General features: G+C 36.7%; 1 pseudogene; it reads left to right on the top strand.

The window, feature by feature from the left end:
* The first annotated feature begins 4842 nt into the window (after positions 1-4842).
* Positions 4843-6414, top strand: LOC144997646 (flavonol 3-O-glucosyltransferase UGT89B1 pseudogene; annotated as a pseudogene).
* Positions 6415-8860: the final 2446 nt, after the last annotated feature.

The raw sequence follows: 8860 nt of genomic DNA, 5'->3' as shown, positions 1-8860 counted from the left end.
ATGAAACTTGACTTCTGAGTTCTTATCAATAGTTGAAGAAATCAAATCAAAAGAATTATTTTTTTGCGTTTTAAATGAAATCAACGGGCTATAATGAGCGGTATTCTATGAGATCCGAGAGTATGGTAAGAAATTTCTTACCATACTCTCTATTAGTGTTATAGTAGTGTATAAAGTTGTACTTTACTTTCTAATAAAGTTGGTATACTATATTAGCTTCTATCTTCAATATATGTAGTGATTAATCCATATATGGAATTAACGTAGGACCCAATTCTCTTTCTTTCTGAAATAATTGTTTTGCTGTTATATAATACATTTCTCCACTAGAATCCAATGGAATTTCGAAATGAATAAATTTTGATTTGAAAATTATTTCAATTCAAATAAAAAATAAAAAATGCGTTGCAGAACGATCTATAAAACAATTGATACCATTTCATTCCTAAACTAAATTAGTAGTCCTTCTAAAGTCCACTTCTTCCCCATACTACGAGTGAAAGGGAAAATGTAAAGACTACCATTAAAGCAGCCCAAGCGAGACTTACGAGTGAAAGGGAAAATGTAAAGACTACCATTAAAGCAGCCCAAGCGAGACTTACTATATCCATGTTAATTATGTCCCTTATCTTTATGCTAGAAATATTCCATTATTGTATTGCTCACTAATAATAGTAGAATCCATGGTCCAGAGTCAAAAAGGGATTCTGGCCGAACACTATTGATGAACCAATCAAATAAATCCATTTCTAAAAAATTCCTATATGATTTCTAACCGGGAAAGACTAAACACAACTAAAATACACAATGACGCTACAAAGGAATGTTACTAATGGAACATATAGTAATAAAAAAACAGGGCCCATTCTTTGTTGCCCTTCAAAGTACAAATAGATCAATTGCTATCTATTACATACTTTTATTTCCTATTTGATCTAATCCGTACCCTGTCCAAATCTGACTTTGTATGAGAAAGTTATGATTTTTCCAAGTTCTGAATATAGCAACAGACAGTAAAATACTCGAAATAGAGATCGAGAGAATTTTTAGCCAATACAACCTAAATGAGAATTGAAGATATCAACAATACTAGCACAACGGTATAAAGTCTGATGAGAACGGACCTCACATGAGGAAGTTATGGATTTTTAACAGACTTTTTGTGTCCCGGCCCGTTAAAAATAAATAAAAATACAAATAAAGCCAAAATTTGCCGACGGAGTTTAAATGAGAGTTGTAGAGCATAATTTCACCTACGCGTGGATATAAAGAACGTTAAAAACGGAGCTCGTATGCGGAAGCTACGAATTTTACAAGTTTTCGGCCCAAAATCCGAGGCTATCAGGCCCACCACGACGTGGTGCAGACGCCACGATGTGGTATAGTGATTGATGGGTGCCAAGTGCGTCAGCAAACATCTCGTCTATGGAAGAGGATAGAATCCCTCACCACGACGTGGTGAGGTGTACCACGACGTGGTGACCAAATTTGGGCTATAAATAGCAGCCGAAGGTGTTGGATTCCAGTGCTCATTTCTTCTTCTTCTTCTTCTCTCTCTCTCTCTCTCTCTCTCTCTCTCTCGTGTCGAAGCTCTGCGTTTAAATCCCCCAAATCCATCCCGAAGTCCCGGTCTTCATATCTAAGTTCCGAAGGAAGGTTTTTCACTCCCAAGATTCCCGAGAATCCCGAGAAATTCATGGGGGGGGGGGGGGAGACTATAGTGGTAAACCGTATGTGACTAAAAGATGCATGTGTGGTTCTTCAAAGGTGGTATGATGGTGGTGACGGCGGCGATATTTGGTGTTGTTTGAGTGGACAGGGAGGCATAAAAGGGGAGACGGATGAGAAACGATGATGGTGGTGGTGATAGGGAGGTTGGTGGCTAGCTTTAGGTTTTGAGGGAAGACGAAAAGGAGAGATTTTTTTGTTTTGAATTTTGAAAATGGAGAGAGTATGAGAGAAGAGATGTGTGGACGGGTATTCAATTGGTATCTTGTATCTGTATCTGCCCATCTAGCGATCCTGTATCTATTTCATATTCAATAATTAATTTTGATTGGGTAATACCTATTCACACGGATCACAATCTATACCATTAAAACATAATTAAATGGCTAAGATTTCTTCTCCTTGTTTTTAATACTTTGTCTTAAAAATTATGGGCTCCACAATTATGTATTCATTATAAAGTAGTGTGTATATATATATATATATATATATATATATATATATATATATATATATATATATATATATATATATATATATATATATATATATAAAAGATCAAATAAGAAGAAAATTTTTGGTAGGAATGTAAGAAGTTTTTTTTCTACATATTTTTTTCGCGAACAAACAAAATGAATCATTAGATAATTCATTTGTAAGATGATTCACAAGAAAAAAATTCTCAAAAAAACATCTTGATGATTCATTTATATAATGATTTTGTTGTTATTCACTAAAATTGTCATAAAAATGAATTTTTTCTTAATTTACTTAAAAATGAATCATAAAGATGTTTTTTTGAGAATTTTTTCTTGTGATTCATCTAGTGATTCATTTTTTTGTTCGTCAAAAAAATATATCGAAAAAAAAATTCTTATCTTCCTACCAAAAAAAAATTTCTTACCGGATATATATATATATATATATATATATATATATATATATATATATATATATATATATATATATATAATAATCATGTAGTGTCCATCATGCTCGTTAAGTGAAAGCAATATATATATATATATATATATATATATATATATATATATATATATATATATATATATATATATATATATATATATATATATATAATAATCATGTAGTGTCCATCATGCTCGTTAAGTTTTTTTTGGAAACGACAAATTCATTAAAAGGGAGAGCCTTACCTAGCAAGTAACTAGATAAGGATCCCGGAAACAAAATACAAGAGTACAAATTTTACAAACCAGATAATGGAGATACAACCCATTCCTCCCAATTACACATCGTTTTACTACCTCTATGTTTACACCAATGGAAAACCATAGTTTTAATGCCACTAATCCCCTAAAGCAAGGAAACACCTTCATTGCTGAACAACCGTTTGTTTCTGTATCTCCATATGCACCATAGCATTCCATAGATAATAATTGTAAGCCGTTTCCTTTTCTTGGGGCAGCTTCCCCACGCCGAAATTGACTGAAGTAACTCCGCCGTAGTTTGTAATGATCGATGGTTTAGTGAGACTCCGCACCATCTCATAATATTCTCACGGATTTCATGAGCAAACGGACAACAAATGAGAACATGGTCGACACTTTCCTGCTGCCCTATACACAAACTACATAGGAGAGAATTGACCAAAATACCCCTCGACTCTAACTCAACAGCAGCCGGAATTCTACCCTGCACAGCCCTCCAAATAAAACCAGAAACTTTAATGGGTACAACCTTGTACCAGTTAATAATTGAGTGGCCATTAGCTGAGCTGAGGTTAATATCAAGGACCTTCCGAACTGAACTAACAGTGTACATTCCATCTCCAGTCAGCTTACAATTGTATCGGTCTGCTCCCTGGGCTAGCTGAATCCCAGATAGATCGGCGATGAGAGCTTGAACAGCAGGTCCAAGGCCCAGGTCTGAGGGCTGAGACTTCCAGCACCAAGTGAAGGTTGATCCCGAGATTCTGTCAGCAACACTACATTTTTTCTGCGCATCCAATTCAAATAGAGTAGGGTATTTTTCTTTTAGAATCCCTGAACTTAACCAGGGATCATACCAGAATAAGGTATTGTTCCCCGACTTAACCTCCAGCTCAAAAATATCATTTCCACCCACTCCGTTCCCTCGTTAAGTGAAAGCAAGAATCCTAACACTTGATATATTTCATATTAAAATAATTTTTACTAACCCGGTGTTACATTAAATGCATCCTGTTGGATTTTCCTTGTCAAATTATTTGTGCACCTCTTTTTCTGAGTGAAAGGAGTAAAGTAAACATTTGTGATATAAATATACGGAATTCACGTGTTAGTTGATGTATGCACGAAACCCCTGGATAGCAACATATGCACATGACTTACCACAAAAGTTATTACCTTCAAATATTTTGAATCCTAATCTTTGATTTAACCAATCATTCAAATTTCAAAATGGCAATAACACTTCCTTAATCGACCGGCATGAAGTCTAAAAATTAACCTCGTATAATATATTTAATACACGATAAAATAAAAATGTTACGTTGTATACAACTATACAGAAGTAATTAACCATGATTTTGGAGTTATGTTATCTAAAATACTTCTTAATATAAACGAAATGAAATATATAACAACCTCTCCCAAAGACCCAAACTTTGGTTTTGGAAATAAAAAGGGTTAATTTCAAATTGGAAAATTAGAAAGATTTTGTATTACAGATAATGACAATTCAACCCCTTTACCTATAAATGAGTCGATTTGGTTATAAATTAACTCCAATCGATGAAATGAGTTGGAAAGGTTAGACCCTAAAATCTAAATACAATATAAAAATGAGCTTTGAAGTTGTTTTGCAGTTTTGTACAACAGTCGACATGATCCAAATTCCAAAATATCGAAAAGACCAAAACCACGACGCTGATGGACCCACAAGAGGAATTCAATGTCAACTGTCCTCTGGTTTCCTCCCTCTATCATCAACTCAAGTGATTATTTATAGAGAGTAAACGTAAGCCCTGACGTCACGTCATTCTTCATACCAATGTTTGTTACCTTCTAAATTAAATGTTTCCATTTTTTAAATAGAATAACAGGGAACACATTTACTAATTTTAAGTATTCAAACGAACCACGTAAAACATCTTCATCAACCAAAGACTCCACGTTCGACCAATCTATCCATATAGTCGGTAGTCGACATACGATTTTAATCATAAATCCACTTCGTTTGTTTTTTTAAGCTTATAAATATCAACTTTCTCTATTCCCTGGATAGATCATCAAACCTTTACTAAGTATGACTCACTCAACACATTTACTAGTCTACCCCTTTTCTAGCTCCGGTCATATCATTCCCTTACTCGACCTCACCGACACCCTCCTCCGCCGTGGCCTAACCATCACCGTCGTCATCTCCCCCCTCAACCTCCAACTACTTGACCCTCTCCTCTCATCCCACCCCACTTCTCTCCACAAGCTTCTCTCCCCTGATCCCGAAATCAACCTAACATCTCATCCCCTTATCAGCAAAGTAATTTCCACTCAGAAGCAGTTCGATCCCATCCTTAAATGGTTCAGATCCCACCCTTCGCCGCCGGTGGCCATCATCTCTGACTTCTTTCTCGGGTGGACTAGTGGACTCGCTTCCCAACTTGGCATCCGGCGCGTGGTGTTCAACCCTTCAGGTGTTTTTGGTATTTCCATTATTCAAACCATGTGGCGTGATGCGGCAGAGAATAACGACTATAATGGTGTCGACAAAGATGATAACTCCTTGGTTTCTTTCCCGGAAATCCCTAGCTCGCCGGAGTTTCAAATGTGGCAGTTGCCAACAGTCTCACGTAATTTTAAAAAAGGAGATCCGGATTACGAGTCTTTCAGGAAAGGAATGTTGGCGAATATGACTAGTTGGGGGTCTGTGTACAACACATTTGAAGACTTAGAGAAAACCTACATGGATCACATGAAGAAACAAATGGGTCATGATCGGGTTTGGGCCGTTGGCCCATTACTTCCTAAAGATGGTACCGCTCGTGGTGGGCCAAGTGCGGCGCCACCTCATGAGCTACTCACGTGGTTAGACAACAAACCAGATGAGTCTGTTGTGTATATATGTTTTGGAAGTCGAACCACATTAAACGAGAATCAAATGAGTGCATTAACGGGTGCACTTGAGCTTAGCAATGTTAATTTTATTTTGTGTGCAAAAGGAAGTGATTCGGCGTTTAAACAACGGGTGGGTGATCGAGGGTTCATAGTCGAAGGGTGGGCCCCACAGTTGGCCATATTGAGACATCGGGCTGTAGGGTCATTTGTGACTCATTGTGGGTGGAATTCCACGTTGGAAGGAATTTCAGCGGGTGTGATGTTGCTGACGTGGCCAATGGGTGCTGACCAATATGCAGATGAGAAGCTATTGGTTGACGAGTTGAGTGTTGGGAAACGAGCTTGTGAGGGTCGACCTGATAATGTGCCTGACTCGGTTGAGTTGGCTCGATTGTTGGATGAGTCGATGAGTGAGGAGATATTGGAACGAGTTAAAGTGAAGGAGCTAAGTCAAGCAGCTAAAAAGGCAGTCAATGGAGGATCGTCGATAAGGGATCTGGATATGTTTGTTAAGCTTATATGTGAGCTCTAAATTCTTGTAATTTAAGCACCTAGCGGGATTGACATGTAATTTAATAAAAAGATATATGATTATTAATCATAATTTTAGATATGCACCCCTTTGTTTTACATACATGCACACCTCACATACGCGCATTTTTATTATAGATTAAAGAGTTAATATATAATTTAGATTATTGGTTCTACACGTGATAGTTTTTTATAAAGTATTAAAAACTAAAAGAGTTGTATCATATGGTAGGTTCTTTAAGGTTGAACCCCCACGTGTGGAGATACATACTATCAAACATATTTAACATATTTGTGAACTTGGGGTAATGGGCTTCTAATCTAGCTCTACTAGCCAAATGGCTTTCGAGACTCAAGTCGGACCCTTCTTCCCTTAGGGGGAAACTAGTCATGCATATCTCTTCATAGAATGGACTGACTTGGAAATTCTTCCCAGTTAGGGGTAAAAAAGTCTTAAAAAGATAAGAATGCGTGTCTTTTGTCTAGCCTTTATTTCCTTCTTGGCCAAAAGTTAAAATGAAAAGGACTTTTCAATTTGCCAAATGACTTTTAGGATTTTTTGACTTTTTGAAAAAGATAAAGTTAAAAAGTTGTTTAAAAAGATATCCCAAACACCCTCTTAGTTTAGATGTATCTTGCGTTTGGAAAAACATTCTGAGTATAACTAAAGACTTTGCCACGGTAAATATTAATATTGCTGAACTGTTCAAAAAAGAATTAGGAAATGAGAATCTAACGACATTTTGGCATGAAGATTGGACTGGTGTTGGAATTCTAAAAGATATTTTTCCGCTGCTGTTTAAACTTGAATCGCGAAAGCAATGCATGGTCAAAGATCTCTATCATAAAATTAGGGACAGATTCGCACTAATTCAAATATATCAGTTTTAGTCGGCAATGGGTCTTGTATTTCTATTACCAAAATTGCTCACTCTACTCTTGCTTTAAACTCTTTTCGCACCCTTATTTCAAACAATGTTCTTATCGCTCCCCAAATTATTAAAAATCTCGTTTCTGTTCGTCAATTTACTCGTGATAATAAATGTTCAATAGAATTTGACGAGTTTGGTTTTTTTGTGAAGGGTTTTCTCACCAAACGTACCCTCCTTCGATGTGATAGCACCGGAGATCTTTACCTAGTCACCAAATCGAGTCCTTAAGTCTTTCTCAGTTTTAGCTTATCATTGTGGCATCAAATACTCGACTGTGACATCCCCAAAATCCCGGCCAGAAAAGACCGATTTTCACTTATGCTTTTAAATATTTTCAGAGTAAATCCTTTTGATTTGAAAGAGTTGCGGAATTTGTTCCCAAAAACAAAACATGATAAAACAATGTTTACCAAAGCATTTCATAAAAGAAATGTATTTTCATTATAATCAAAACTCGGGGTGTCATGTTCCGATACAGACCAATAAGCATAAACGAATACATTACAAGTCATATAACAAATATAAACATATGCAGACTTGTAAACAAAACAACTTGATGGTTCGTCCATCTCATGCCCTTCCGCCACTTCCTGTAATACAAATAAAACTGAGTGGGTCAGGCTTGGGAGCCTGGTGAGCATATAGGGTTTTCAACCCACAATAAATAATTAAATTAATTATTATCAACCAACAATAACCCAGTTACCCATTCCCGTTATTCTCACTTTACGTACCTAAAATAACTAACACAAGGGACCTAATCTAAGAATATTTTCATCGGGTGACAACACATGCTGCGGGGTTTCCTCAGCAATATAAGTCAAATAAGGCAACCATGAGGGGGATGAAATACAACGAATGAACACCCAAGTTCATTAACACCTACAGGTTATGAGCCTGCTAGCGTTCCACTGGACTATCTAGAAAAGTCCGTGGTCGTCATCTAAATTCCGCTAGATGACTGGATCAAACAACAACGAGGCCTCTCATCTGTTTATTACACACCAACTATCTACCCATGTTCTACCCAACATATTAGTAGATAAAAACATACATTTTTATACATATTTTCAAAACTTGTATAGCATGTTTGATCAATACATTTTCCATATAACAGATGAGGCACACACACATAACACGTATTTCATATAGAAATAATCAGATCTGTAAGATAGAAGAAAGTGAATATACATTCACACACATAACAACAAAATATACACATAACACGTATCTCGTATAAAATACTTCATAGTTATACGTTAGGAGAAAGTAGCAACGCATTCACACGTATAAACGACAATAAACTTAATACACTCAAACCATACTTGTATTATTATTGCGTTTATGAAAGGTAGTATACACTCACTTGATCAGAAGATGATCGGACAGCACTACGGCTTGCAGAAGTCGTAATCCTCAGCAGATCTGGAAGATCTCTACGAAAATCGAACTTCTCGCGGGCAGAGCTTCGGCTCGGAAACCGCACTTCTCGGGATCTTCGGGATCTCGGGACTCGCTTCGGGACTCGGGAATATTACCAGGGCTTCGGGATGGCTTCGGGGGTAAAAACGCAGAGCTTCGGCACAAAAATGAGAG

The sequence above is a fragment of the Lactuca saligna genome, chromosome 5, assembly GCF_052625555.1.
Source record: "Lactuca saligna cultivar CGN05327 chromosome 5, ASM5262555v1, whole genome shotgun sequence".
Lineage (NCBI taxonomy): Eukaryota > Viridiplantae > Streptophyta > Magnoliopsida > Asterales > Asteraceae > Lactuca > Lactuca saligna.
The sequence above is the reverse complement of the archived record's forward strand: the minus strand, read 5'-3'. Positions and strand labels throughout refer to the sequence as shown.